This window comes from Pleurodeles waltl, chromosome 10, assembly GCF_031143425.1.
Source record: "Pleurodeles waltl isolate 20211129_DDA chromosome 10, aPleWal1.hap1.20221129, whole genome shotgun sequence".
NCBI classification, from domain to species: Eukaryota; Metazoa; Chordata; class Amphibia; order Caudata; family Salamandridae; genus Pleurodeles; species Pleurodeles waltl.
Genome location: NC_090449.1, coordinates 327,574,286 through 327,602,122, shown reverse-complemented (window position 1 = coordinate 327,602,122; position 27,837 = coordinate 327,574,286). Strand labels below are relative to the sequence as shown.

The 27,837-nt window shown below is 48.3% G+C and overlaps 23 non-coding genes across 23 annotated transcripts; all 23 read left to right on the top strand.

The window, feature by feature from the left end:
* The first annotated feature begins 942 nt into the window (after positions 1–942).
* On the top strand, positions 943–1,015 carry TRNAV-AAC (transfer RNA valine (anticodon AAC)). The gene has a single exon. It is a non-coding gene; the product is annotated as a tRNA-Val (tRNA).
* A 1,336-nt stretch (positions 1,016–2,351) lies between these two features.
* Positions 2,352–2,423, top strand: TRNAP-UGG (transfer RNA proline (anticodon UGG)). The gene has a single exon. It is a non-coding gene; the product is annotated as a tRNA-Pro (tRNA).
* Positions 2,424–2,867: 444 nt separating this feature from the next.
* TRNAV-UAC (transfer RNA valine (anticodon UAC)) lies at positions 2,868–2,940 on the top strand. Its single transcript has one exon. It is a non-coding gene; the product is annotated as a tRNA-Val (tRNA).
* A 1,521-nt stretch (positions 2,941–4,461) lies between these two features.
* On the top strand, positions 4,462–4,534 carry TRNAV-AAC (transfer RNA valine (anticodon AAC)). The gene has a single exon. It is a non-coding gene; the product is annotated as a tRNA-Val (tRNA).
* A 1,336-nt stretch (positions 4,535–5,870) lies between these two features.
* Positions 5,871–5,942, top strand: TRNAP-UGG (transfer RNA proline (anticodon UGG)). The gene has a single exon. It is a non-coding gene; the product is annotated as a tRNA-Pro (tRNA).
* Positions 5,943–6,386: 444 nt separating this feature from the next.
* TRNAV-UAC (transfer RNA valine (anticodon UAC)) lies at positions 6,387–6,458 on the top strand. Its single transcript has one exon. It is a non-coding gene; the product is annotated as a tRNA-Val (tRNA).
* A 1,521-nt stretch (positions 6,459–7,979) lies between these two features.
* Positions 7,980–8,052, top strand: TRNAV-AAC (transfer RNA valine (anticodon AAC)). Its single transcript has one exon. It is a non-coding gene; the product is annotated as a tRNA-Val (tRNA).
* Positions 8,053–9,388: 1,336 nt separating this feature from the next.
* On the top strand, positions 9,389–9,460 carry TRNAP-UGG (transfer RNA proline (anticodon UGG)). The gene has a single exon. It is a non-coding gene; the product is annotated as a tRNA-Pro (tRNA).
* A 444-nt stretch (positions 9,461–9,904) lies between these two features.
* On the top strand, positions 9,905–9,977 carry TRNAV-UAC (transfer RNA valine (anticodon UAC)). Its single transcript has one exon. It is a non-coding gene; the product is annotated as a tRNA-Val (tRNA).
* Positions 9,978–11,498: 1,521 nt separating this feature from the next.
* On the top strand, positions 11,499–11,571 carry TRNAV-AAC (transfer RNA valine (anticodon AAC)). Its single transcript has one exon. It is a non-coding gene; the product is annotated as a tRNA-Val (tRNA).
* Positions 11,572–12,908: 1,337 nt separating this feature from the next.
* Positions 12,909–12,980, top strand: TRNAP-UGG (transfer RNA proline (anticodon UGG)). Its single transcript has one exon. It is a non-coding gene; the product is annotated as a tRNA-Pro (tRNA).
* A 444-nt stretch (positions 12,981–13,424) lies between these two features.
* On the top strand, positions 13,425–13,497 carry TRNAV-UAC (transfer RNA valine (anticodon UAC)). The gene has a single exon. It is a non-coding gene; the product is annotated as a tRNA-Val (tRNA).
* A 1,521-nt stretch (positions 13,498–15,018) lies between these two features.
* Positions 15,019–15,091, top strand: TRNAV-AAC (transfer RNA valine (anticodon AAC)). Its single transcript has one exon. It is a non-coding gene; the product is annotated as a tRNA-Val (tRNA).
* Positions 15,092–16,427: 1,336 nt separating this feature from the next.
* On the top strand, positions 16,428–16,499 carry TRNAP-UGG (transfer RNA proline (anticodon UGG)). Its single transcript has one exon. It is a non-coding gene; the product is annotated as a tRNA-Pro (tRNA).
* Positions 16,500–16,943: 444 nt separating this feature from the next.
* On the top strand, positions 16,944–17,016 carry TRNAV-UAC (transfer RNA valine (anticodon UAC)). The gene has a single exon. It is a non-coding gene; the product is annotated as a tRNA-Val (tRNA).
* Positions 17,017–18,537: 1,521 nt separating this feature from the next.
* On the top strand, positions 18,538–18,610 carry TRNAV-AAC (transfer RNA valine (anticodon AAC)). The gene has a single exon. It is a non-coding gene; the product is annotated as a tRNA-Val (tRNA).
* A 1,336-nt stretch (positions 18,611–19,946) lies between these two features.
* On the top strand, positions 19,947–20,018 carry TRNAP-UGG (transfer RNA proline (anticodon UGG)). The gene has a single exon. It is a non-coding gene; the product is annotated as a tRNA-Pro (tRNA).
* A 444-nt stretch (positions 20,019–20,462) lies between these two features.
* Positions 20,463–20,535, top strand: TRNAV-UAC (transfer RNA valine (anticodon UAC)). Its single transcript has one exon. It is a non-coding gene; the product is annotated as a tRNA-Val (tRNA).
* A 1,521-nt stretch (positions 20,536–22,056) lies between these two features.
* Positions 22,057–22,129, top strand: TRNAV-AAC (transfer RNA valine (anticodon AAC)). The gene has a single exon. It is a non-coding gene; the product is annotated as a tRNA-Val (tRNA).
* Positions 22,130–23,981: 1,852 nt separating this feature from the next.
* Positions 23,982–24,054, top strand: TRNAV-UAC (transfer RNA valine (anticodon UAC)). The gene has a single exon. It is a non-coding gene; the product is annotated as a tRNA-Val (tRNA).
* Positions 24,055–25,575: 1,521 nt separating this feature from the next.
* TRNAV-AAC (transfer RNA valine (anticodon AAC)) lies at positions 25,576–25,648 on the top strand. Its single transcript has one exon. It is a non-coding gene; the product is annotated as a tRNA-Val (tRNA).
* A 1,336-nt stretch (positions 25,649–26,984) lies between these two features.
* Positions 26,985–27,056, top strand: TRNAP-UGG (transfer RNA proline (anticodon UGG)). The gene has a single exon. It is a non-coding gene; the product is annotated as a tRNA-Pro (tRNA).
* A 444-nt stretch (positions 27,057–27,500) lies between these two features.
* TRNAV-UAC (transfer RNA valine (anticodon UAC)) lies at positions 27,501–27,573 on the top strand. The gene has a single exon. It is a non-coding gene; the product is annotated as a tRNA-Val (tRNA).
* The last annotated feature ends 264 nt before the right edge of the window (positions 27,574–27,837 follow it).

Here is a 27,837-nt window from a genome sequence, read left to right as displayed (position 1 = left end):
TGTCGTTATAGTGGAGAAACGAGCAGAAATGTTTTCATTTCTCCTCATTTTTGCTCTTTCTATGTGTGCTGCACGAACATATCGCCACTGAAGATTTCTGTTGTGCAGGAAGGTGTGCCTTCCTGAACAAAAACAATTTCCCCCTCCACGCAGCCATCCTTGTACCATGGCGCAAGGATGGCTGCGTTGGTGCTCGGCAGCTAATTTAGAGCTGGCGCAGAGGGAAGCACAGGGGTGCGCTGTATTCTACTAAATACGGCGCTTCCCTGCATTTTGAAAATGACTGAGTGCGAGGCTGCCAAATTTGGCAGAGCGTCTCACTCAGTCATCCTCTTGTAATTATGGGCCAAAAGGTCTAAAGGATAGAGGCGTTTTATGTCATGTTCGATGACGACCATGGAAATGACTCTAGTCATATTGCAGAAGAGAGAACCATGTGCATTTTCTTGCCTTGCGATGTATTCGCCCACTCTCTGCCCTCAACCCTAGGAGCAGGGTCTGAGCAGTGGTGCTTCTGTGCCCTCGCTCGTTGGTGTCCGGGTCCAAATCCCCAACACACCCTTTTTAGCAGAAAACACACAAATTTTACTCAAAATACACAAAGCTTGAAGATTCCTCATTCCACTCAAAGCATTGTTGTGCAAAATATTTTTAGCCTCAGGAGAAAAAAAGGATCACCATGCCTTGGCTTCCTTCCTGCTTGCTTTCAGTGTGCTCTGTGTGATGCTTTCACAGGCTCTGGTTTCAGGCATTTAGGCATCAGATATTTGTCTCTACCCGCAGCTGTGACTTTTCAGTACATCTGAGTGTACGCTTGCTGGCTGACAACGCTGCAATTTTCACACTTACTCCTCGCTTTGCGAGCAACTGCTGATCAAGTATAGAGGCAATCGGGCAAACATATGAGGGGAATTTTGCTCCTTCAGTCAAGCCCTCATGCTTGTTTCTGTAGTGTAGTGGTTATCACGTTCGCCTAACACGCGAAAGGTCCCCGGTTCGAGACCGGGCAGAAACAATGGGCAGTGTCTGCTTTTGTGTTTGCTCCCTAAAAGCTTAGTCTCACTCAGGGATGGCCTTTAAAAACTTGTGACCTGTGTAAAACTTGTATTACTATTGCAGGCCGGTAAAAAGTTATCTGCATCTTTGCGTAGTCGTGCATGTGCCTGGTTTCTTATTCTGTTTTTTACTTTTTTTTTTCTTGGCCATGTTATATTGTGGGGCCTTTAAACCTGTCACCTTGATAGGAACATTGCAAGCGGCAGCATCGACAAGTGCAGACTGAGGAGTCAGACCTAAACACAGACTCAGCTGTCAGGATGGCCGAGTGGTCTAAGGCGGCAGCCTCAAGAGAGCTTGATCTTCAGTTAAGCTAAGCATCCTGGTTTGCTCATGTAGTTGTGGGTTCATATCGCACTTCTGATAGGTCTATTTTCTGCCCTTAAATCTTCCTCTGCTTGCACAGCCAGCTCCCCACAACACTATCTTTGCAAGCTGCTGTAGCATATGAAAAGAAATCCACCAACCCTCCGGCTGGGCCCTCAATCAGCATTCCATGTATTTCTGGAAGGGGCATCTCAGTCACGCCTTCTGTTAGAGCTGCACCTTATCACTGTAACTACCATGCTGGTTTCTACTTAAGCAGTTGATTCCATCGTTTGAAGTGAGGCTCTCCTGCCACTTTTGGGCAGAGAAGGCACTGCCCCTGCAACAACAACAGGCAGACAAGCTCAACCTGGGTTTCCTGGTTAGGTGGGCGGAGCAGAATGGCAATGGTCCCTCCTTGTGACTTGAAATTAACATGAAGAAGACAGAGAGGCAGCTGGGAGTAGGCAGTACCCATGCACCCCTGAACACTGTCTTGCGATTTTCACCCAATTCTGAAATGAGTCGGGAGGAAAGGAGGTGATTTTCCTATCGAAGGCCATTCTGGGAATTCAGCCACCCCGCGTCTCCCAGGTGAGTGTTTCAGGCCTGTGAGGCACTCATATAAATCTCGCCTGATCGAGCACTGAGCGAGCAATTGTGCTTGAATACAAGAGGCATGCTCCTCTGGCTCAGGCGCAAGAGATGGCAGGCCCTTCAGTGCTTCTGGTCTGGAAGTCTACGGTGCAAGGGCCCAGGTCCTGCGGAGGCGTACAACTACCAGAAAGGGTCTGCTTTTCTCATCAGCGCCACAGTTCAGCTTGCTAGCATAGGGCTTCTTGACTACCTCTTGCCTTGCTAGAGGCAAAAAAAAAACCCTTGGCACAAAACATCAATTGCTATGGCACGCTTAGAAGGAGAGTCTCCAAGTGGCCCTGCTTTTTCACAAAGACACTTCAGAAGATGTTTGAAAGGCTTTTGCAGCAGCAGGCTCGTTGGTCTAGGGGTATGATTCTCGCTTTGGGTGTGAGAGGTCCCGGGTTCAAATCCCGGACGAGCCCGTGCCTTCATAGGTTCGATCTGTTTTTAAACAGGAGTATTTCTGCTTTCCACTCTTGTAAGATGCCATGGTGGAATGCATTGCATGCTTTCTACTGGTGTCGAGGCAGTTCGGCATGATGAAGGAGTGCGGGATTTCTTTCTAACTGCTTTTTTGTGTTGGAGCAGCACTTCTCGTTGGAACATGAAATGCACAGTGCTTCTCCAAAGTAATTGCAGGGCTGGTTTTGAAATCACCTCTTGGAATGAAAGTGATCCCAGTTCCTTTCTTCCAAAGGAAGAGATCCTGTCAGAAAGGCTCAGCTTTGAGCGTCATGAATATTGTCCCTTAGTCCTTGCATTCCAGTCCAAAGCATAGCCACATAAAGAAAGCAGGTGTGTCTGTTTCCAGTGCAGTGGTTCCAGTCCAATGCATAGCCACATGAAGCAAATAAGCAGGCATGTCTGTTTCTGTAGTGTAGTGGTTATCACGTTCGCCTTACACGCGAAAGGTCCCTGGTTCGAGGCCAGGCAGAAACAGCAAGTTGCTGTGCTTTATCACATTATTTGCATTTACCACCTCACCTGACAGGTAAATTGAAATTAAAGAGGCTGTGTCTATCCCTCACCATCGTGAGGTACTACGCTCCAAGGGCATCGGTCTCAACTCACCAAGAGAAGACGATACACCTTACGGCAGTCAGTTGCTCCCTTTTTGACCTTTCCATTGAAGCCTGGGCCTACTGTGGTCAAGCCAGCCAAGGAAGGAAGGTATGAGAGCGAAAATGGCTTTCCTACCTTCACCAAGAACATACACCTTGAGCAAAGAAAGGGCCAGACTTACAAGGCCCTATCGCCACCGGCACATCATCTTTAGTGACGCCCCGGTGGCACTATGTACTGTGCCGTATTTACAAGACGCCGTTCAACCACGTTTTGTGGCTTAACACCACCTTGTAAATACGGCCCCTTCACACGCAGCCCTTTCCCTGGAAGGGGCGTGCAATGGGCGTTGCTCTGGGTGGGCCACTGCAACACCATAGCATTTTGATGCTGCTCCAGTTTTACGAGTTTTTGTAAATCTGTGGCAGCGCCAAAATCCAAGCGCCATACAATGGGTGTCGTTATAGTGGAGAAACGAGCAGAAATGTTTTCATTTCTCCTCATTTTTGCTCTTTCTATGTGTGCTGCACGAACATATCGCCACTGAAGATTTCTGTTGTGCAGGAAGGTGTGCCTTCCTGAACAAAAACAATTTCCCCCTCCACGCAGCCATCCTTGTACCATGGCGCAAGGATGGCTGCGTTGGTGCTCGGCAGCTAATTTAGAGCTGGCGCAGAGGGAAGCACAGGGGTGCGCTGTATTCTACTAAATACGGCGCTTCCCTGCATTTTGAAAATGACTGAGTGCGAGGCTGCCAAATTTGGCAGAGCGTCTCACTCAGTCATCCTCTTGTAATTATGGGCCAAAAGGTCTAAAGGATAGAGGCGTTTTATGTCATGTTCGATGACGACCATGGAAATGACTCTAGTCATATTGCAGAAGAGAGAACCATGTGCATTTTCTTGCCTTGCGATGTATTCGCCCACTCTCTGCCCTCAACCCTAGGAGCAGGGTCTGAGCAGTGGTGCTTCTGTGCCCTCGCTCGTTGGTGTCCGGGTCCAAATCCCCAACACACCCTTTTTAGCAGAAAACACACAAATTTTACTCAAAATACACAAAGCTTGAAGATTCCTCATTCCACTCAAAGCATTGTTGTGCAAAATATTTTTAGCCTCAGGAGAAAAAAAGGATCACCATGCCTTGGCTTCCTTCCTGCTTGCTTTCAGTGTGCTCTGTGTGATGCTTTCACAGGCTCTGGTTTCAGGCATTTAGGCATCAGATATTTGTCTCTACCCGCAGCTGTGACTTTTCAGTACATCTGAGTGTACGCTTGCTGGCTGACAACGCTGCAATTTTCACACTTACTCCTCGCTTTGCGAGCAACTGCTGATCAAGTATAGAGGCAATCGGGCAAACATATGAGGGGAATTTTGCTCCTTCAGTCAAGCCCTCATGCTTGTTTCTGTAGTGTAGTGGTTATCACGTTCGCCTAACACGCGAAAGGTCCCCGGTTCGAGACCGGGCAGAAACAATGGGCAGTGTCTGCTTTTGTGTTTGCTCCCTAAAAGCTTAGTCTCACTCAGGGATGGCCTTTAAAAACTTGTGACCTGTGTAAAACTTGTATTACTATTGCAGGCCGGTAAAAAGTTATCTGCATCTTTGCGTAGTCGTGCATGTGCCTGGTTTCTTATTCTGTTTTTTACTTTTTTTTTTCTTGGCCATGTTATATTGTGGGGCCTTTAAACCTGTCACCTTGATAGGAACATTGCAAGCGGCAGCATCGACAAGTGCAGACTGAGGAGTCAGACCTAAACACAGACTCAGCTGTCAGGATGGCCGAGTGGTCTAAGGCGGCAGCCTCAAGAGAGCTTGATCTTCAGTTAAGCTAAGCATCCTGGTTTGCTCATGTAGTTGTGGGTTCATATCGCACTTCTGATAGGTCTATTTTCTGCCCTTAAATCTTCCTCTGCTTGCACAGCCAGCTCCCCACAACACTATCTTTGCAAGCTGCTGTAGCATATGAAAAGAAATCCACCAACCCTCCGGCTGGGCCCTCAATCAGCATTCCATGTATTTCTGGAAGGGGCATCTCAGTCACGCCTTCTGTTAGAGCTGCACCTTATCACTGTAACTACCATGCTGGTTTCTACTTAAGCAGTTGATTCCATCGTTTGAAGTGAGGCTCTCCTGCCACTTTTGGGCAGAGAAGGCACTGCCCCTGCAACAACAACAGGCAGACAAGCTCAACCTGGGTTTCCTGGTTAGGTGGGCGGAGCAGAATGGCAATGGTCCCTCCTTGTGACTTGAAATTAACATGAAGAAGACAGAGAGGCAGCTGGGAGTAGGCAGTACCCATGCACCCCTGAACACTGTCTTGCGATTTTCACCCAATTCTGAAATGAGTCAGGAGGAAAGGAGGTGATTTTCCTATCGAAGGCCATTCTGGGAATTCAGCCACCCCGCGTCTCCCAGGTGAGTGTTTCAGGCCTGTGAGGCACTCATATAAATCTCGCCTGATCGAGCACTGAGCGAGCAATTGTGCTTGAATACAAGAGGCATGCTCCTCTGGCTCAGGCGCAAGAGATGGCAGGCCCTTCAGTGCTTCTGGTCTGGAAGTCTACGGTGCAAGGGCCCAGGTCCTGCGGAGGCGTACAACTACCAGAAAGGGTCTGCTTTTCTCATCAGCGCCACAGTTCAGCTTGCTAGCATAGGGCTTCTTGACCACCTCTTGCCTTGCTAGAGGCAAAAAAAAAACCCTTGGCACAAAACATCAATTGCTATGGCACGCTTAGAAGGAGAGTCTCCAAGTGGCCCTGCTTTTTCACAAAGACACTTCAGAAGATGTTTGAAAGGCTTTTGCAGCAGCAGGCTCGTTGGTCTAGGGGTATGATTCTCGCTTTGGGTGTGAGAGGTCCCGGGTTCAAATCCCGGACGAGCCCGTGCCTTCATAGGTTCGATCTGTTTTTAAACAGGAGTATTTCTGCTTTCCACTCTTGTAAGATGCCATGGTGGAATGCATTGCATGCTTTCTACTGGTGTCGAGGCAGTTCGGCATGATGAAGGAGTGCGGGATTTCTTTCTAACTGCTTTTTTGTGTTGGAGCAGCACTTCTCGTTGGAACATGAAATGCACAGTGCTTCTCCAAAGTAATTGCAGGGCTGGTTTTGAAATCACCTCTTGGAATGAAAGTGATCCCAGTTCCTTTCTTCCAAAGGAAGAGATCCTGTCAGAAAGGCTCAGCTTTGAACGTCATGAATATTGTCCCTTAGTCCTTGCATTCCAGTCCAAAGCATAGCCACATAAAGAAAGCAGGTGTGTCTGTTTCCAGTGCAGTGGTTCCAGTCCAATGCATAGCCACATGAAGCAAATAAGCAGGCATGTCTGTTTCTGTAGTGTAGTGGTTTCACGTTCGCCTTACACGCGAAAGGTCCCTGGTTCGAGGCCAGGCAGAAACAGCAAGTTGCTGTGCTTTATCACATTATTTGCATTTACCACCTCACCTGACAGGTAAATTGAAATTAAAGAGGCTGTGTCTATCCCTCACCATCGTGAGGTACTACGCTCCAAGGGCATCGGTCTCAACTCACCAAGAGAAGACGATACACCTTACGGCAGTCAGTTGCTCCCTTTTTGACCTTTCCATTGAAGCCTGGGCCTACTGTGGTCAAGCCAGCCAAGGAAGGAAGGTATGAGAGCGAAAATGGCTTTCCTACCTTCACCAAGAACATACACCTTGAGCAAAGAAAGGGCCAGACTTACAAGGCCCTATCGCCACCGGCACATCATCTTTAGTGACGCCCCGGTGGCACTATGTACTGTGCCGTATTTACAAGACGCCGTTCAACCACGTTTTGTGGCTTAACACCACCTTGTAAATACGGCCCCTTCACACGCAGCCCTTTCCCTGGAAGGGGCGTGCAATGGGCGTTGCTCTGGGTGGGCCACTGCAACACCATAGCATTTTGATGCTGCTCCAGTTTTACGAGTTTTTGTAAATCTGTGGCAGCGCCAAAATCCAAGCGCCATACAATGGGTGTCGTTATAGTGGAGAAACGAGCAGAAATGTTTTCATTTCTCCTCATTTTTGCTCTTTCTATGTGTGCTGCACGAACATATCGCCACTGAAGATTTCTGTTGTGCAGGAAGGTGTGCCTTCCTGAACAAAAACAATTTCCCCCTCCACGCAGCCATCCTTGTACCATGGCGCAAGGATGGCTGCGTTGGTGCTCGGCAGCTAATTTAGAGCTGGCGCAGAGGGAAGCACAGGGGTGCGCTGTATTCTACTAAATACGGCGCTTCCCTGCATTTTGAAAATGACTGAGTGCGAGGCTGCCAAATTTGGCAGAGCGTCTCACTCAGTCATCCTCTTGTAATTATGGGCCAAAAGGTCTAAAGGATAGAGGCGTTTTATGTCATGTTCGATGACGACCATGGAAATGACTCTAGTCATATTGCAGAAGAGAGAACCATGTGCATTTTCTTGCCTTGCGATGTATTCGCCCACTCTCTGCCCTCAACCCTAGGAGCAGGGTCTGAGCAGTGGTGCTTCTGTGCCCTCGCTCGTTGGTGTCCGGGTCCAAATCCCCAACACACCCTTTTTAGCAGAAAACACTCAAATTTTACTCAAAATACACAAAGCTTGAAGATTCCTCATTCCACTCAAAGCATTGTTGTGCAAAATATTTTTAGCCTCAGGAGAAAAAAAGGATCACCATGCCTTGGCTTCCTTCCTGCTTGCTTTCAGTGTGCTCTGTGTGATGCTTTCACAGGCTCTGGTTTCAGGCATTTAGGCATCAGATATTTGTCTCTACCCGCAGCTGTGACTTTTCAGTACATCTGAGTGTACGCTTGCTGGCTGACAACGCTGCAATTTTCACACTTACTCCTCGCTTTGCGAGCAACTGCTGATCAAGTATAGAGGCAATCGGGCAAACATATGAGGGGAATTTTGCTCCTTCAGTCAAGCCCTCATGCTTGTTTCTGTAGTGTAGTGGTTATCACGTTCGCCTAACACGCGAAAGGTCCCCGGTTCGAGACTGGGCAGAAACAATGGGCAGTGTCTGCTTTTGTGTTTGCTCCCTAAAAGCTTAGTCTCACTCAGGGATGGCCTTTAAAAACTTGTGACCTGTGTAAAACTTGTATTACTATTGCAGGCCGGTAAAAAGTTATCTGCATCTTTGCGTAGTCGTTCATGTGCCTGGTTTCTTATTCTGTTTTTTACTTTTTTTTTTCTTGGCCATGTTATATTGTGGGGCCTTTAAACCTGTCACCTTGATAGGAACATTGCAAGCGGCAGCATCGACAAGTGCAGACTGAGGAGTCAGACCTAAACACAGACTCAGCTGTCAGGATGGCCGAGTGGTCTAAGGCGGCAGCCTCAAGAGAGCTTGATCTTCAGTTAAGCTAAGCATCCTGGTTTGCTCATGTAGTTGTGGGTTCATATCGCACTTCTGATAGGTCTATTTTCTGCCCTTAAATCTTCCTCTGCTTGCACAGCCAGCTCCCCACAACACTATCTTTGCAAGCTGCTGTAGCATATGAAAAGAAATCCACCAACCCTCCGGCTGGGCCCTCAATCAGCATTCCATGTATTTCTGGAAGGGGCATCTCAGTCACGCCTTCTGTTAGAGCTGCACCTTATCACTGTAACTACCATGCTGGTTTCTACTTAAGCAGTTGATTCCATCGTTTGAAGTGAGGCTCTCCTGCCACTTTTGGGCAGAGAAGGCACTGCCCCTGCAACAACAACAGGCAGACAAGCTCAACCTGGGTTTCCTGGTTAGGTGGGCGGAGCAGAATGGCAATGGTCCCTCCTTGTGACTTGAAATTAACATGAAGAAGACAGAGAGGCAGCTGGGAGTAGGCAGTACCCATGCACCCCTGAACACTGTCTTGCGATTTTCACCCAATTCTGAAATGAGTCGGGAGGAAAGGAGGTGATTTTCCTATCGAAGGCCATTCTGGGAATTCAGCCACCCCGCGTCTCCCAGGTGAGTGTTTCAGGCCTGTGAGGCACTCATATAAATCTCGCCTGATCGAGCACTGAGCGAGCAATTGTGCTTGAATACAAGAGGCATGCTCCTCTGGCTCAGGCGCAAGAGATGGCAGGCCCTTCAGTGCTTCTGGTCTGGAAGTCTACGGTGCAAGGGCCCAGGTCCTGCGGAGGCGTACAACTACCAGAAAGGGTCTGCTTTTCTCATCAGCGCCACAGTTCAGCTTGCTAGCATAGGGCTTCTTGACTACCTCTTGCCTTGCTAGAGGCAAAAAAAAACCCCTTGGCACAAAACATCAATTGCTACGGCACGCTTAGAAGGAGAGTCTCCAAGTGGCCCTGCTTTTTCACAAAGACACTTCAGAAGATGTTTGAAAGGCTTTTGCAGCAGCAGGCTCGTTGGTCTAGGGGTATGATTCTCGCTTTGGGTGTGAGAGGTCCCGGGTTCAAATCCCGGACGAGCCCGTGCCTTCATAGGTTCGATCTGTTTTTAAACAGGAGTATTTCTGCTTTCCACTCTTGTAAGATGCCATGGTGGAATGCATTGCATGCTTTCTACTGGTGTCGAGGCAGTTCGGCATGATGAAGGAGTGCGGGATTTCTTTCTAACTGCTTTTTTGTGTTGGAGCAGCACTTCTCGTTGGAACATGAAATGCACAGTGCTTCTCCAAAGTAATTGCAGGGCTGGTTTTGAAATCACCTCTTCGAATGAAAGTGATCCCAGTTCCTTTCTTCCAAAGGAAGAGATCCTGTCAGAAAGGCTCAGCTTTGAGCGTCATGAATATTGTCCCTTAGTCCTTGCATTCCAGTCCAAAGCATAGCCACATAAAGAAAGCAGGTGTGTCTGTTTCCAGTGCAGTGGTTCCAGTCCAATGCATAGCCACATGAAGCAAATAAGCAGGCATGTCTGTTTCTGTAGTGTAGTGGTTATCACGTTCGCCTTACACGCGAAAGGTCCCTGGTTCGAGGCCAGGCAGAAACAGCAAGTTGCTGTGCTTTATCACATAATTTGCATTTACCACCTCACCTGACAGGTAAATTGAAATTAAAGAGGCTGTGTCTATCCCTCACCATCGTGAGGTACTACGCTCCAAGGGCATCGGTCTCAACTCACCAAGAGAAGACGATACACCTTACGGCAGTCAGTTGCTCCCTTTTTGACCTTTCCATTGAAGCCTGGGCCTACTGTGGTCAAGCCAGCCAAGGAAGGAAGGTATGAGAGCGAAAATGGCTTTCCTACCTTCACCAAGAACATACACCTTGAGCAAAGAAAGGGCCAGACTTACAAGGCCCTATCGCCACCGGCACATCATCTTTAGTGACGCCCCGGTGGCACTATGTACTGTGCCGTATTTACAAGACGCCGTTCAACCACGTTTTGTGGCTTAACACCACCTTATAAATACGGCCCCTTCACACGCAGCCCTTTCCCTGGAAGGGGCGTGCAATGGGCGTTGCTCTGGGTGGGCCACTGCAACACCATAGCATTTTGATGCTGCTCCAGTTTTACGAGTTTTTGTAAATCTGTGGCAGCGCCAAAATCCAAGCGCCATACAATGGGTGTCGTTATAGTGGAGAAACGAGCAGAAATGTTTTCATTTCTCCTCATTTTTGCTCTTTCTATGTGTGCTGCACGAACATATCGCCACTGAAGATTTCTGTTGTGCAGGAAGGTGTGCCTTCCTGAACAAAAACAATTTCCCCCTCCACGCAGCCATCCTTGTACCATGGCGCAAGGATGGCTGCGTTGGTGCTCGGCAGCTAATTTAGAGCTGGCGCAGAGGGAAGCACAGGGGTGCGCTGTATTCTACTAAATACGGCGCTTCCCTGCATTTTGAAAATGACTGAGTGCGAGGCTGCCAAATTTGGCAGAGCGTCTCACTCAGTCATCCTCTTGTAATTATGGGCCAAAAGGTCTAAAGGATAGAGGCGTTTTATGTCATGTTCGATGACGACCATGGAAATGACTCTAGTCATATTGCAGAAGAGAGAACCATGTGCATTTTCTTGCCTTGCGATGTATTCGCCCACTCTCTGCCCTCAACCCTAGGAGCAGGGTCTGAGCAGTGGTGCTTCTGTGCCCTCGCTCGTTGGTGTCCGGGTCCAAATCCCCAACACACCCTTTTTAGCAGAAAACACACAAATTTTACTCAAAATACACAAAGCTTGAAGATTCCTCATTCCACTCAAAGCATTGTTGTGCAAAATATTTTTAGCCTCAGGAGAAAAAAAGGATCACCATGCCTTGGCTTCCTTCCTGCTTGCTTTCAGTGTGCTCTGTGTGATGCTTTCACAGGCTCTGGTTTCAGGCATTTAGGCATCAGATATTTGTCTCTACCCGCAGCTGTGACTTTTCAGTACATCTGAGTGTACGCTTGCTGGCTGACAACGCTGCAATTTTCACACTTACTCCTCGCTTTGCGAGCAACTGCTGATCAAGTATAGAGGCAATCGGGCAAACATATGAGGGGAATTTTGCTCCTTCAGTCAAGCCCTCATGCTTGTTTCTGTAGTGTAGTGGTTATCACGTTCGCCTAACACGTGAAAGGTCCCCGGTTCGAGACCGGGCAGAAACAATGGGCAGTGTCTGCTTTTGTGTTTGCTCCCTAAAAGCTTAGTCTCACTCAGGGATGGCCTTTAAAAACTTGTGACCTGTGTAAAACTTGTATTACTATTGCAGGCCGGTAAAAAGTTATCTGCATCTTTGCGTAGTCGTGCATGTGCCTGGTTTCTTATTCTGTTTTTTACTTTTTTTTTTCTTGGCCATGTTATATTGTGGGGCCTTTAAACCTGTCACCTTGATAGGAACATTGCAAGCGGCAGCATCGACAAGTGCAGACTGAGGAGTCAGACCTAAACACAGACTCAGCTGTCAGGATGGCCGAGTGGTCTAAGGCGGCAGCCTCAAGAGAGCTTGATCTTCAGTTAAGCTAAGCATCCTGGTTTGCTCATGTAGTTGTGGGTTCATATCGCACTTCTGATAGGTCTATTTTCTGCCCTTAAATCTTCCTCTGCTTGCACAGCCAGCTCCCCACAACACTATCTTTGCAAGCTGCTGTAGCATATGAAAAGAAATCCACCAACCCTCCGGCTGGGCCCTCAATCAGCATTCCATGTATTTCTGGAAGGGGCATCTCAGTCACGCCTTCTGTTAGAGCTGCACCTTATCACTGTAACTACCATGCTGGTTTCTACTTAAGCAGTTGATTCCATCGTTTGAAGTGAGGCTCTCCTGCCACTTTTGGGCAGAGAAGGCACTGCCCCTGCAACAACAACAGGCAGACAAGCTCAACCTGGGTTTCCTGGTTAGGTGGGCGGAGCAGAATGGCAATGGTCCCTCCTTGTGACTTGAAATTAACATGAAGAAGACAGAGAGGCAGCTGGGAGTAGGCAGTACCCATGCACCCCTGAACACTGTCTTGCGATTTTCACCCAATTCTGAAATGAGTCGGGAGGAAAGGAGGTGATTTTCCTATCGAAGGCCATTCTGGGAATTCAGCCACCCCGCGTCTCCCAGGTGAGTGTTTCAGGCCTGTGAGGCACTCATATAAATCTCGCCTGATCGAGCACTGAGCGAGCAATTGTGCTTGAATACAAGAGGCATGCTCCTCTGGCTCAGGCGCAAGAGATGGCAGGCCCTTCAGTGCTTCTGGTCTGGAAGTCTACGGTGCAAGGGCCCAGGTCCTTCGGAGGCGTACAACTACCAGAAAGGGTCTGCTTTTCTCATCAGCGCCACAGTTCAGCTTGCTAGCATAGGGCTTCTTGACTACCTCTTGCCTTGCTAGAGGCAAAAAAAAAAACCCTTGGCACAAAACATCAATTGCTATGGCACGCTTAGAAGGAGAGTCTCCAAGTGGCCCTGCTTTTTCACAAAGACACTTCAGAAGATGTTTGAAAGGCTTTTGCAGCAGCAGGCTCGTTGGTCTAGGGGTATGATTCTTGCTTTGGGTGTGAGAGGTCCCGGGTTCAAATCCCGGACGAGCCCGTGCCTTCATAGGTTCGATCTGTTTTTAAACAGGAGTATTTCTGCTTTCCACTCTTGTAAGATGCCATGGTGGAATGCATTGCATGCTTTCTACTGGTGTCGAGGCAGTTCGGCATGATGAAGGAGTGCGGGATTTCTTTCTAACTGCTTTTTTGTGTTGGAGCAGCACTTCTCGTTGGAACATGAAATGCACAGTGCTTCTCCAAAGTAATTGCAGGGCTGGTTTTGAAATCACCTCTTGGAATGAAAGTGATCCCAGTTCCTTTCTTCCAAAGGAAGAGATCCTGTCAGAAAGGCTCAGCTTTGAGCGTCATGAATATTGTCCCTTAGTCCTTGCATTCCAGTCCAAAGCATAGCCACATAAAGAAAGCAGGTGTGTCTGTTTCCAGTGCAGTGGTTCCAGTCCAATGCATAGCCACATGAAGCAAATAAGCAGGCATGTCTGTTTCTGTAGTGTAGTGGTTATCACGTTCGCCTTACACGCGAAAGGTCCCTGGTTCGAGGCCAGGCAGAAACAGCAAGTTGCTGTGCTTTATCACATTATTTGCATTTACCACCTCACCTGACAGGTAAATTGAAATTAAAGAGGCTGTGTCTATCCCTCACCATCGTGAGGTACTACGCTCCAAGGGCATCGGTCTCAACTCACCAAGAGAAGACGATACACCTTACGGCAGTCAGTTGCTCCCTTTTTGACCTTTCCATTGAAGCCTGGGCCTACTGTGGTCAAGCCAGCCAAGGAAGGAAGGTATGAGAGCGAAAATGGCTTTCCTACCTTCACCAAGAACATACACCTTGAGCAAAGAAAGGGCCAGACTTACAAGGCCCTATCGCCACCGGCACATCATCTTTAGTGACGCCCCGGTGGCACTATGTACTGTGCCGTATTTACAAGACGCCGTTCAACCACGTTTTGTGGCTTAACACCACCTTGTAAATACGGCCCCTTCACACGCAGCCCTTTCCCTGGAAGGGGCGTGCAATGGGCGTTGCTCTGGGTGGGCCACTGCAACACCATAGCATTTTGATGCTGCTCCAGTTTTACGAGTTTTTGTAAATCTGTGGCAGCGCCAAAATCCAAGTGCCATACAATGGGTGTCGTTATAGTGGAGAAACGAGCAGAAATGTTTTCATTTCTCCTCATTTTTGCTCTTTCTATGTGTGCTGCACGAACATATCGCCACTGAAGATTTCTGTTGTGCAGGAAGGTGTGCCTTCCTGAACAAAAACAATTTCCCCCTCCACGCAGCCATCCTTGTACCATGGCGCAAGGATGGCTGCGTTGGTGCTCGGCAGCTAATTTAGAGCTGGCGCAGAGGGAAGCACAGGGGTGCGCTGTATTCTACTAAATACGGCGCTTCCCTGCATTTTGAAAATGACTGAGTGCGAGGCTGCCAAATTTGGCAGAGCGTCTCACTCAGTCATCCTCTTGTAATTATGGGCCAAAAGGTCTAAAGGATAGAGGCGTTTTATGTCATGTTCGATGACGACCATGGAAATGACTCTAGTCATATTGCAGAAGAGAGAACCATGTGCATTTTCTTGCCTTGCGATGTATTCGCCCACTCTCTGCCCTCAACCCTAGGAGCAGGGTCTGAGCAGTGGTGCTTCTGTGCCCTCGCTCGTTGGTGTCCGGGTCCAAATCCCCAACACACCCTTTTTAGCAGAAAACACTCAAATTTTACTCAAAATACACAAAGCTTGAAGATTCCTCATTCCACTCAAAGCATTGTTGTGCAAAATATTTTTAGCCTCAGGAGAAAAAAAGGATCACCATGCCTTGGCTTCCTTCCTGCTTGCTTTCAGTGTGCTCTGTGTGATGCTTTCACAGGCTCTGGTTTCAGGCATTTAGGCATCAGATATTTGTCTCTACCCGCAGCTGTGACTTTTCAGTACATCTGAGTGTACGCTTGCTGGCTGACAACGCTGCAATTTTCACACTTACTCCTCGCTTTGCGAGCAACTGCTGATCAAGTATAGAGGCAATCGGGCAAACATATGAGGGGAATTTTGCTCCTTCAGTCAAGCCCTCATGCTTGTTTCTGTAGTGTAGTGGTTATCACGTTTGCCTAACACGCGAAAGGTCCCCGGTTCGAGACCGGGCAGAAACAATGGGCAGTGTCTGCTTTTGTGTTTGCTCCCTAAAAGCTTAGTCTCACTCAGGGATGGCCTTTAAAAACTTGTGACCTGTGTAAAACTTGTATTACTATTGCAGGCCGGTAAAAAGTTATCTGCATCTTTGCGTAGTCGTGCATGTGCCTGGTTTCTTATTCTGTTTTTTACTTTTTTTTTTCTTGGCCATGTTATATTGTGGGGCCTTTAAACCTGTCACCTTGATAGGAACATTGCAAGCGGCAGCATCGACAAGTGCAGACTGAGGAGTCAGACCTAAACACAGACTCAGCTGTCAGGATGGCCGAGTGGTCTAAGGCGGCAGCCTCAAGAGAGCTTGATCTTCAGTTAAGCTAAGCATCCTGGTTTGCTCATGTAGTTGTGGGTTCATATCGCACTTCTGATAGGTCTATTTTCTGCCCTTAAATCTTCCTCTGCTTGCACAGCCAGCTCCCCACAACACTATCTTTGCAAGCTGCTGTAGCATATGAAAAGAAATCCACCAACCCTCCGGCTGGGCCCTCAATCAGCATTCCATGTATTTCTGGAAGGGGCATCTCAGTCACGCCTTCTGTTAGAGCTGCACCTTATCACTGTAACTACCATGCTGGTTTCTACTTAAGCAGTTGATTCCATCGTTTGAAGTGAGGCTCTCCTGCCACTTTTGGGCAGAGAAGGCACTGCCCCTGCAACAACAACAGGCAGACAAGCTCAACCTGGGTTTCCTGGTTAGGTGGGCGGAGCAGAATGGCAATGGTCCCTCCTTGTGACTTGAAATTAACATGAAGAAGACAGAGAGGCAGCTGGGAGTAGGCAGTACCCATGCACCCCTGAACACTGTCTTGCGATTTTCACCCAATTCTGAAATGAGTCGGGAGGAAAGGAGGTGATTTTCCTATCGAAGGCCATTCTGGGAATTCAGCCACCCCGCGTCTCCCAGGTCAGTGTTTCAGGCCTGTGAGGCACTCATATAAATCTCGCCTGATCGAGCACTGAGCGAGCAATTGTGCTTGAATACAAGAGGCATGCTCCTCTGGCTCAGGCGCAAGAGATGGCAGGCCCTTCAGTGCTTCTGGTCTGGAAGTCTACGGTGCAAGGGCCCAGGTCCTGCGGAGGCGTACAACTACCAGAAAGGGTCTGCTTTTCTCATCAGCGCCACAGTTCAGCTTGCTAGCATAGGGCTTCTTGACTACCTCTTGCCTTGCTAGAGGCAAAAAAAAAACCCTTGGCACAAAACATCAATTGCTATGGCACGCTTAGAAGGAGAGTCTCCAAGTGGCCCTGCTTTTTCACAAAGACACTTCAGAAGATGTTTGAAAGGCTTTTGCAGCAGCAGGCTCGTTGGTCTAGGGGTATGATTCTCGCTTTGGGTGTGAGAGGTCCCGGGTTCAAATCCCGGACGAGCCCGTGCCTTCATAGGTTCGATCTGTTTTTAAACAGGAGTATTTCTGCTTTCCACTCTTGTAAGATGCCATGGTGGAATGCATTGCATGCTTTCTACTGGTGTCGAGGCAGTTCGGCATGATGAAGGAGTGCGGGATTTCTTTCTAACTGCTTTTTTGTGTTGGAGCAGCACTTCTCGTTGGAACATGAAATGCACAGTGCTTCTCCAAAGTAATTGCAGGGCTGGTTTTGAAATCACCTCTTGGAATGAAAGTGATCCCAGTTCCTTTCTTCCAAAGGAAGAGATCCTGTCAGAAAGGCTCAGCTTTGAGCGTCATGAATATTGTCCCTTAGTCCTTGCATTCCAGTCCAAAGCATAGCCACATAAAGAAAGCAGGTGTGTCTGTTTCCAGTGCAGTGGTTCCAGTCCAATGCATAGCCACATGAAGCAAATAAGCAGGCATGTCTGTTTCTGTAGTGTAGTGGTTATCACGTTCGCCTTACACGCGAAAGGTCCCTGGTTCGAAGCCAGGCAGAAACAGCAAGTTGCTGTGCTTTATCACATTATTTGCATTTACCACCTCACCTGACAGGTAAATTGAAATTAAAGAGGCTGTGTCTATCCCTCACCATCGTGAGGTACTACGCTCCAAGGGCATCGGTCTCAACTCACCAAGAGAAGACGATACACCTTACGGCAGTCAGTTGCTCCCTTTTTGACCTTTCCATTGAAGCCTGGGCCTACTGTGGTCAAGCCAGCCAAGGAAGGAAGGTATGAGAGCGAAAATGGCTTTCCTACCTTCACCAAGAACATACACCTTGAGCAAAGAAAGGGCCAGACTTACAAGGCCCTATCGCCACCGGCACATCATCTTTAGTGACGCCCCGGTGGCACTATGTACTGTGCCGTATTTACAAGACGCCGTTCAACCACGTTTTGTGGCTTAACACCACCTTATAAATACGGCCCCTTCACACGCAGCCCTTTCCCTGGAAGGGGCGTGCAATGGGCGTTGCTCTGGGTGGGCCACTGCAACACCATAGCATTTTGATGCTGCTCCAGTTTTACGAGTTTTTGTAAATCTGTGGCAGCGCCAAAATCCAAGCGCCATACAATGGGTGTCGTTATAGTGGAGAAACGAGCAGAAATGTTTTCATTTCTCCTCATTTTTGCTCTTTCTATGTGTGCTGCACGAACATATCGCCACTGAAGATTTCTGTTGTGCAGGAAGGTGTGCCTTCCTGAACAAAAACAATTTCCCCCTCCACGCAGCCATCCTTGTACCATGGCGCAAGGATGGCTGCGTTGGTGCTCGGCAGCTAATTTAGAGCTGGCGCAGAGGGAAGCACAGGGGTGCGCTGTATTCTACTAAATACGGCGCTTCCCTGCATTTTGAAAATGACTGAGTGCGAGGCTGCCAAATTTGGCAGAGCGTCTCACTCAGTCATCCTCTTGTAATTATGGGCCAAAAGGTCTAAAGGATAGAGGCGTTTTATGTCATGTTCGATGACGACCATGGAAATGACTCTAGTCATATTGCAGAAGAGAGAACCATGTGCATTTTCTTGCCTTGCGATGTATTCGCCCACTCTCTGCCCTCAACCCTAGGAGCAGGGTCTGAGCAGTGGTGCTTCTGTGCCCTCGCTCGTTGGTGTCCGGGTCCAAATCCCCAACACACCCTTTTTAGCAGAAAACACACAAATGTTACTCAAAATACACAAAGCTTGAAGATTCCTCATTCCACTCAAAGCATTGTTGTGCAAAATATTTTTAGCCTCAGGAGAAAAAAAGGATCACCATGCCTTGGCTTCCTTCCTGCTTGCTTTCAGTGTGCTCTGTGTGATGCTTTCACAGGCTCTGGTTTCAGGCATTTAGGCATCAGATATTTGTCTCTACCCGCAGCTGTGACTTTTCAGTACATCTGAGTGTACGCTTGCTGGCTGACAACGCTGCAATTTTCACACTTACTCCTCGCTTTGCGAGCAACTGCTGATCAAGTATAGAGGCAATCGGGCAAACATATGAGGGGAATTTTGCTCCTTCAGTCAAGCCCTCATGCTTGTTTCTGTAGTGTAGTGGTTATCACGTTCGCCTAACACGCGAAAGGTCCCCGGTTCGAGACCGGGCAGAAACAATGGGCAGTGTCTGCTTTTGTGTTTGCTCCCTAAAAGCTTAGTCTCACTCAGGGATGGCCTTTAAAAACTTGTGACCTGTGTAAAACTTGTATTACTATTGCAGGCCGGTAAAAAGTTATCTGCATCTTTGCGTAGTCGTGCATGTGCCTGGTTTCTTATTCTGTTTTTTACTTTTTTTTTTCTTGGCCATGTTATATTGTGGGGCCTTTAAACCTGTCACCTTGATAGGAACATTGCAAGCGGCAGCATCGACAAGTGCAGACTGAGGAGTCAGACCTAAACACAGACTCAGCTGTCAGGATGGCCGAGTGGTCTAAGGCGGCAGCCTCAAGAGAGCTTGATCTTCAGTTAAGCTAAGCATCCTGGTTTGCTCATGTAGTTGTGGGTTCATATCGCACTTCTGATAGGTCTATTTTCTGCCCTTAAATCTTCCTCTGCTTGCACAGCCAGCTCCCCACAACACTATCTTTGCAAGCTGCTGTAGCATATGAAAAGAAATCCACCAACCCTCCGGCTGGGCCCTCAATCAGCATTCCATGTATTTCTGGAAGGGGCATCTCAGTCACGCCTTCTGTTAGAGCTGCACCTTATCACTGTAACTACCATGCTGGTTTCTACTTAAGCAGTTGATTCCATCGTTTGAAGTGAGGCTCTCCTGCCACTTTTGGGCAGAGAAGGCACTGCCCCTGCAACAACAACAGGCAGACAAGCTCAACCTGGGTTTCCTGGTTAGGTGGGCGGAGCAGAATGGCAATGGTCCCTCCTTGTGACTTGAAATTAACATGAAGAAGACAGAGAGGCAGCTGGGAGTAGGCAGTACCCATGCACCCCTGAACACTGTCTTGCGATTTTCACCCAATTCTGAAATGAGTCGGGAGGAAAGGAGGTGATTTTCCTATCGAAGGCCATTCTGGGAATTCAGCCACCCCGCGTCTCCCAGGTGAGTGTTTCAGGCCTGTGAGGCACTCATATAAATCTCGCCTGATCGAGCACTGAGCGAGCAATTGTGCTTGAATACAAGAGGCATGCTCCTCTGGCTCAGGCGCAAGAGATGGCAGGCCCTTCAGTGCTTCTGGTCTGGAAGTCTACGGTGCAAGGGCCCAGGTCCTGCGGAGGCGTACAACTACCAGAAAGGGTCTGCTTTTCTCATCAGCGCCACAGTTCAGCTTGCTAGCATAGGGCTTCTTGACTACCTCTTGCCTTGCTAGAGGCAAAAAAAAAACCCTTGGCACAAAACATCAATTGCTATGGCACGCTTAGAAGGAGAGTCTCCAAGTGGCCCTGCTTTTTCACAAAGACACTTCAGAAGATGTTTGAAAGGCTTTTGCAGCAGCAGGCTCGTTGGTCTAGGGGTATGATTCTCGCTTTGGGTGTGAGAGGTCCCGGGTTCAAATCCCGGACGAGCCCGTGCCTTCATAGGTTCGATCTGTTTTTAAACAGGAGTATTTCTGCTTTCCACTCTTGTAAGATGCCATGGTGGAATGCATTGCATGCTTTCTACTGGTGTCGAGGCAGTTCGGCATGATGAAGGAGTGCGGGATTTCTTTCTAACTGCTTTTTTGTGTTGGAGCAGCACTTCTCGTTGGAACATGAAATGCACAGTGCTTCTCCAAAGTAATTGCAGGGCTGGTTTTGAAATCACCTCTTGGAATGAAAGTGATCCCAGTTCCTTTCTTCCAAAGGAAGAGATCCTGTCAGAAAGGCTCAGCTTTGAGCGTCATGAATATTGTCCCTTAGTCCTTGCATTCCAGTCCAAAGCATAGCCACATAAAGAAAGCAGGTGTGTCTGTTTCCAGTGCAGTGGTTCCAGTCCAATGCATAGCCACATGAAGCAAATAAGCAGGCATGTCTGTTTCTGTAGTGTAGTGGTTATCACGTTCGCCTTACACGCGAAAGGTCCCTGGTTCGAGGCCAGGCAGAAACAGCAAGTTGCTGTGCTTTATCACATTATTTGCATTTACCACCTCACCTGACAGGTAAATTGAAATTAAAGAGGCTGTGTCTATCCCTCACCATCGTGAGGTACTACGCTCCAAGGGCATCGGTCTCAACTCACCAAGAGAAGACGATACACCTTACGGCAGTCAGTTGCTCCCTTTTTGACCTTTCCATTGAAGCCTGGGCCTACTGTGGTCAAGCCAGCCAAGGAAGGAAGGTATGAGAGCGAAAATGGCTTTCCTACCTTCACCAAGAACATACACCTTGAGCAAAGAAAGGGCCAGACTTACAAGGCCCTATCGCCACCGGCACATCATCTTTAGTGACGCCCCGGTGGCACTATGTACTGTGCCGTATTTACAAGACGCCGTTCAACCACGTTTTGTGGCTTAACACCACCTTGTAAATACGGCCCCTTCACACGCAGCCCTTTCCCTGGAAGGGGCGTGCAATGGGCGTTGCTCTGGGTGGGCCACTGCAACACCATAGCATTTTGATGCTGCTCCAGTTTTACGAGTTTTTGTAAATCTGTGGCAGCGCCAAAATCCAAGCGCCATACAATGGGTGTCGTTATAGTGGAGAAACGAGCAGAAATGTTTTCATTTCTCCTCATTTTTGCTCTTTCTATGTGTGCTGCACGAACATATCGCCACTGAAGATTTCTGTTGTGCAGGAAGGTGTGCCTTCCTGAACAAAAACAATTTCCCCCTCCACGCAGCCATCCTTGTACCATGGCGCAAGGATGGCTGCGTTGGTGCTCGGCAGCTAATTTAGAGCTGGCGCAGAGGGAAGCACAGGGGTGCGCTGTATTCTACTAAATACGGCGCTTCCCTGCATTTTGAAAATGACTGAGTGCGAGGCTGCCAAATTTGGCAGAGCGTCTCACTCAGTCATCCTCTTGTAATTATGGGCCAAAAGGTCTAAAGGATAGAGGCGTTTTATGTCATGTTCGATGACGACCATGGAAATGACTCTAGTCATATTGCAGAAGAGAGAACCATGTGCATTTTCTTGCCTTGCGATGTATTCGCCCACTCTCTGCCCTCAACCCTAGGAGCAGGGTCTGAGCAGTGGTGCTTCTGTGCCCTCGCTCGTTGGTGTCCGGGTCCAAATCCCCAACACACCCTTTTTAGCAGAAAACACACAAATTTTACTCAAAATACACAAAGCTTGAAGATTCCTCATTCCACTCAAAGCATTGTTGTGCAAAATATTTTTAGCCTCAGGAGAAAAAAAGGATCACCATGCCTTGGCTTCCTTCCTGCTTGCTTTCAGTGTGCTCTGTGTGATGCTTTCACAGGCTCTGGTTTCAGGCATTTAGGCATCAGATATTTGTCTCTACCCGCAGCTGTGACTTTTCAGTACATCTGAGTGTACGCTTGCTGGCTGACAACGCTGCAATTTTCACACTTACTCCTCGCTTTGCGAGCAACTGCTGATCAAGTATAGAGGCAATCGGGCAAACATATGAGGGGAATTTTGCTCCTTCAGTCAAGTCCTCATGCTTGTTTCTGTAGTGTAGTGGTTATCACGTTCGCCTAACACGCGAAAAGTCCCCGGTTCGAGACCGGGCAGAAACAATGGGCAGTGTCTGCTTTTGTGTTTGCTCCCTAAAAGCTTAGTCTCACTCAGGGATGGCCTTTAAAAACTTGTGACCTGTGTAAAACTTGTATTACTATTGCAGGCCGGTAAAAAGTTATCTGCATCTTTGCGTAGTCGTGCATGTGCCTGGTTTCTTATTCTGTTTTTTACTTTTTTTTTTCTTGGCCATGTTATATTGTGGGGCCTTTAAACCTGTCACCTTGATAGGAACATTGCAAGCGGCAGCATCGACAAGTGCAGACTGAGGAGTCAGACCTAAACACAGACTCAGCTGTCAGGATGGCCGAGTGGTCTAAGGCGGCAGCCTCAAGAGAGCTTGATCTTCAGTTAAGCTAAGCATCCTGGTTTGCTCATGTAGTTGTGGGTTCATATCGCACTTCTGATAGGTCTATTTTCTGCCCTTAAATCTTCCTCTGCTTGCACAGCCAGCTCCCCACAACACTATCTTTGCAAGCTGCTGTAGCATATGAAAAGAAATCCACCAACCCTCCGGCTGGGCCCTCAATCAGCATTCCATGTATTTCTGGAAGGGGCATCTCAGTCACGCCTTCTGTTAGAGCTGCACCTTATCACTGTAACTACCATGCTGGTTTCTACTTAAGCAGTTGATTCCATCGTTTGAAGTGAGGCTCTCCTGCCACTTTTGGGCAGAGAAGGCACTGCCCCTGCAACAACAACAGGCAGACAAGCTCAACCTGGGTTTCCTGGTTAGGTGGGCGGAGCAGAATGGCAATGGTCCCTCCTTGTGACTTGAAATTAACATGAAGAAGACAGAGAGGCAGCTAGGAGTAGGCAGTACCCATGCACCCCTGAACACTGTCTTGCGATTTTCACCCAATTCTGAAATGAGTCGGGAGGAAAGGAGGTGATTTTCCTATCGAAGGCCATTCTGGGAATTCAGCCACCCCGCGTCTCCCAGGTGAGTGTTTCAGGCCTGTGAGGCACTCATATAAATCTCGCCTGATCGAGCACTGAGCGAGCAATTGTGCTTGAATACAAGAGGCATGCTCCTCTGGCTCAGGCGCAAGAGATGGCAGGCCCTTCAGTGCTTCTGGTCTGGAAGTCTACGGTGCAAGGGCCCAGGTCCTGCGGAGGCGTACAACTACCAGAAAGGGTCTGCTTTTCTCATCAGCGCCACAGTTCAGCTTGCTAGCATAGGGCTTCTTGACTACCTCTTGCCTTGCTAGAGGCAAAAAAAAACCCCTTGGCACAAAACATCAATTGCTATGGCACGCTTAGAAGGAGAGTCTCCAAGTGGCCCTGCTTTTTCACAAAGACACTTCAGAAGATGTTTGAAAGGCTTTTGCAGCAGCAGGCTCGTTGGTCTAGGGGTATGATTCTCGCTTTGGGTGTGAGAGGTCCCGGGTTCAAATCCCGGTCGAGCCCGTGCCTTCATAGGTTCGATCTGTTTTTAAACAGGAGTATTTCTGCTTTCCACTCTTGTAAGATGCCATGGTGGAATGCATTGCATGCTTTCTACTGGTGTCGAGGCAGTTCGGCATGATGAAGGAGTGCGGGATTTCTTTCTAACTGCTTTTTTGTGTTGGAGCAGCACTTCTCGTTGGAACATGAAATGCACAGTGCTTCTCCAAAGTAATTGCAGGGCTGGTTTTGAAATCACCTCTTGGAATGAAAGTGATCCCAGTTCCTTTCTTCCAAAGGAAGAGATCCTGTCAGAAAGGCTCAGCTTTGAGCGTCATGAATATTGTCCCTTAGTCCTTGCATTCCAGTCCAAAGCATAGCCACATAAAGAAAGCAGGTGTGTCTGTTTCCAGTGCAGTGGTTCCAGTCCAATGCATAGCCACATGAAGCAAATAAGCAGGCATGTCTGTTTCTGTAGTGTAGTGGTTATCACGTTCGCCTTACACGCGAAAGGTCCCTGGTTCGAGGCCAGGCAGAAACAGCAAGTTGCTGTGCTTTATCACATTATTTGCATTTACCACCTCACCTGACAGGTAAATTGAAATTAAAGAGGCTGTGTCTATCCCTCACCATCGTGAGGTACTACGCTCCAAGGGCATCGGTCTCAACTCACCAAGAGAAGACGATACACCTTACGGCAGTCAGTTGCTCCCTTTTTGACCTTTCCATTGAAGCCTGGGCCTACTGTGGTCAAGCCAGCCAAGGAAGGAAGGTATGAGAGCGAAAATGGCTTTCCTACCTTCACCAAGAACATACACCTTGAGCAAAGAAAGGGCCAGACTTACAAGGCCCTATCGCCACCGGCACATCATCTTTAGTGACGCCCCGGTGGCACTATGTACTGTGCCGTATTTACAAGACGCCGTTCAACCACGTTTTGTGGCTTAACACCACCTTGTAAATACGGCCCCTTCACACGCAGCCCTTTCCCTGGAAGGGGCGTGCAATGGGCGTTGCTCTGGGTGGGCCACTGCAACACCATAGCATTTTGATGCTGCTCCAGTTTTACGAGTTTTTGTAAATCTGTGGCAGCGCCAAAATCCAAGCGCCATACAATGGGTGTCGTTATAGTGGAGAAACGAGCAGAAATGTTTTCATTTCTCCTCATTTTTGCTCTTTCTATGTGTGCTGCACGAACATATCGCCACTGAAGATTTCTGTTGTGCAGGAAGGTGTGCCTTCCTGAACAAAAACAATTTCCCCCTCCACGCAGCCATCCTTGTACCATGGCGCAAGGATGGCTGCGTTGGTGCTCGGCAGCTAATTTAGAGCTGGCGCAGAGGGAAGCACAGGGGTGCGCTGTATTCTACTAAATACGGCGCTTCCCTGCATTTTGAAAATGACTGAGTGCGAGGCTGCCAAATTTGGCAGAGCGTCTCACTCAGTCATCCTCTTGTAATTATGGGCCAAAAGGTTTAAAGGATAGAGGCGTTTTATGTCATGTTCGATGACGACCATGGAAATGACTCTAGTCATATTGCAGAAGAGAGAACCATGTGCATTTTCTTGCCTTGCGATGTATTCGCCCACTCTCTGCCCTCAACCCTAGGAGCAGGGTCTGAGCAGTGGTGCTTCTGTGCCCTCGCTCGTTGGTGTCCGGGTCCAAATCCCCAACACACCCTTTTTAGCAGAAAACACACAAATTTTACTCAAAATACACAAAGCTTGAAGATTCCTCATTCCACTCAAAGCATTGTTGTGCAAAATATTTTTAGCCTCAGGAGAAAAAAAGGATCACCATGCCTTGGCTTCCTTCCTGCTTGCTTTCAGTGTGCTCTGTGTGATGCTTTCACAGGCTCTGGTTTCAGGCATTTAGGCATCAGATATTTGTCTCTACCCGCAGCTGTGACTTTTCAGTACATCTGAGTGTACGCTTGCTGGCTGACAACGCTGCAATTTTCACACTTACTCCTCGCTTTGCGAGCAACTGCTGATCAAGTATAGAGGCAATCGGGCAAACATATGAGGGGAATTTTGCTCCTTCAGTCAAGCCCTCATGCTTGTTTCTGTAGTGTAGTGGTTATCACGTTCGCCTAACACGCGAAAGGTCCCCGGTTCGAGACCGGGCAGAAACAATGGGCAGTGTCTGCTTTTGTGTTTGCTCCCTAAAAGCTTAGTCTCACTCAGGGATGGCCTTTAAAAACTTGTGACCTGTGTAAAACTTGTATTACTATTGCAGGCCGGTAAAAAGTTATCTGCATCTTTGCGTAGTCGTGCATGTGCCTGGTTTCTTATTCTGTTTTTTACTTTTTTTTTTCTTGGCCATGTTATATTGTGGGGCCTTTAAACCTGTCACCTTGATAGGAACATTGCAAGCGGCAACATCGACAAGTGCAGACTGAGGAGTCAGACCTAAACACAGACTCAGCTGTCAGGATGGCCGAGTGGTCTAAGGCGGCAGCCTCAAGAGAGCTTGATCTTCAGTTAAGCTAAGCATCCTGGTTTGCTCATGTAGTTGTGGGTTCATATCGCACTTCTGATAGGTCTATTTTCTGCCCTTAAATCTTCCTCTGCTTGCACAGCCAGCTCCCCACAACACTATCTTTGCAAGCTGCTGTAGCATATGAAAAGAAATCCACCAACCCTCCGGCTGGGCCCTCAATCAGCATTCCATGTATTTCTGGAAGGGGCATCTCAGTCACGCCTTCTGTTAGAGCTGCACCTTATCACTGTAACTACCATGCTGGTTTCTACTTAAGCAGTTGATTCCATCGTTTGAAGTGAGGCTCTCCTGCCACTTTTGGGCAGAGAAGGCACTGCCCCTGCAACAACAACAGGCAGACAAGCTCAACCTGGGTTTCCTGGTTAGGTGGGCGGAGCAGAATGGCAATGGTCCCTCCTTGTGACTTGAAATTAACATGAAGAAGACAGAGAGGCAGCTGGGAGTAGGCAGTACCCATGCACCCCTGAACACTGTCTTGCGATTTTCACCCAATTCTGAAATGAGTCGGGAGGAAAGGAGGTGATTTTCCTATCGAAGGCCATTCTGGGAATTCAGCCACCCCGCGTCTCCCAGGTGAGTGTTTCAGGCCTGTGAGGCACTCATATAAATCTCGCCTGATCGAGCACTGAGCGAGCAATTGTGCTTGAATACAAGAGGCATGCTCCTCTGGCTCAGGCGCAAGAGATGGCAGGCCCTTCAGTGCTTCTGGTCTGGAAGTCTACGGTGCAAGGGCCCAGGTCCTGCGGAGGCGTACAACTACCAGAAAGGGTCTGCTTTTCTCATCAGCGCCACAGTTCAGCTTGCTAGCATAGGGCTTCTTGACTACCTCTTGCCTTGCTAGAGGCAAAAAAAAACCCCTTGGCACAAAACATCAATTGCTATGGCACGCTTAGAAGGAGAGTCTCCAAGTGGCCCTGCTTTTTCACAAAGACACTTCAGAAGATGTTTGAAAGGCTTTTGCAGCAGCAGGCTCGTTGGTCTAGGGGTATGATTCTCGCTTTGGGTGTGAGAGGTCCCGGGTTCAAATCCCGGACGAGCCCGTGCCTTCATAGGTTCGATCTGTTTTTAAACAGGAGTATTTCTGCTTTCCACTCTTGTAAGATGCCATGGTGGAATGCATTGCATGCTTTCTACTGGTGTCGAGGCAGTTCGGCATGATGAAGGAGTGCGGGATTTCTTTCTAACTGCTTTTTTGTGTTGGAGCAGCACTTCTCGTTGGAACATGAAATGCACAGTGCTTCTCCAAAGTAATTGCAGGGCTGGTTTTGAAATCACCTCTTGGAATGAAAGTGATCCCAGTTCCTTTCTTCCAAAGGAAGAGATCCTGTCAGAAAGGCTCAGCTTTGAGCGTCATGAATATTGTCCCTTAGTCCTTGCATTCCAGTCCAAAGCATAGCCACATAAAGAAAGCAGGTGTGTCTGTTTCCAGTGCAGTGGTTCCAGTCCAATGCATAGCCACAGGAAGCAAATAAGCAGGCATGTCTGTTTCTGTAGTGTAGTGGTTATCACGTTCGCCTTACACGCGAAAGGTCCCTGGTTCGAGGCCAGGCAGAAACAGCAAGTTGCTGTGCTTTATCACATTATTTGCATTTACCACCTCACCTGACAGGTAAATTGAAATTAAAGAGGCTGTGTCTATCCCTCACCATCGTGAGGTACTACGCTCCAAGGGCATCGGTCTCAACTCACCAAGAGAAGACGATACACCTTACGGCAGTCAGTTGCTCCCTTTTTGACCTTTCCATTGAAGCCTGGGCCTACTGTGGTCAAGCCAGCCAAGGAAGGAAGGTATGAGAGCGAAAATGGCTTTCCTACCTTCAC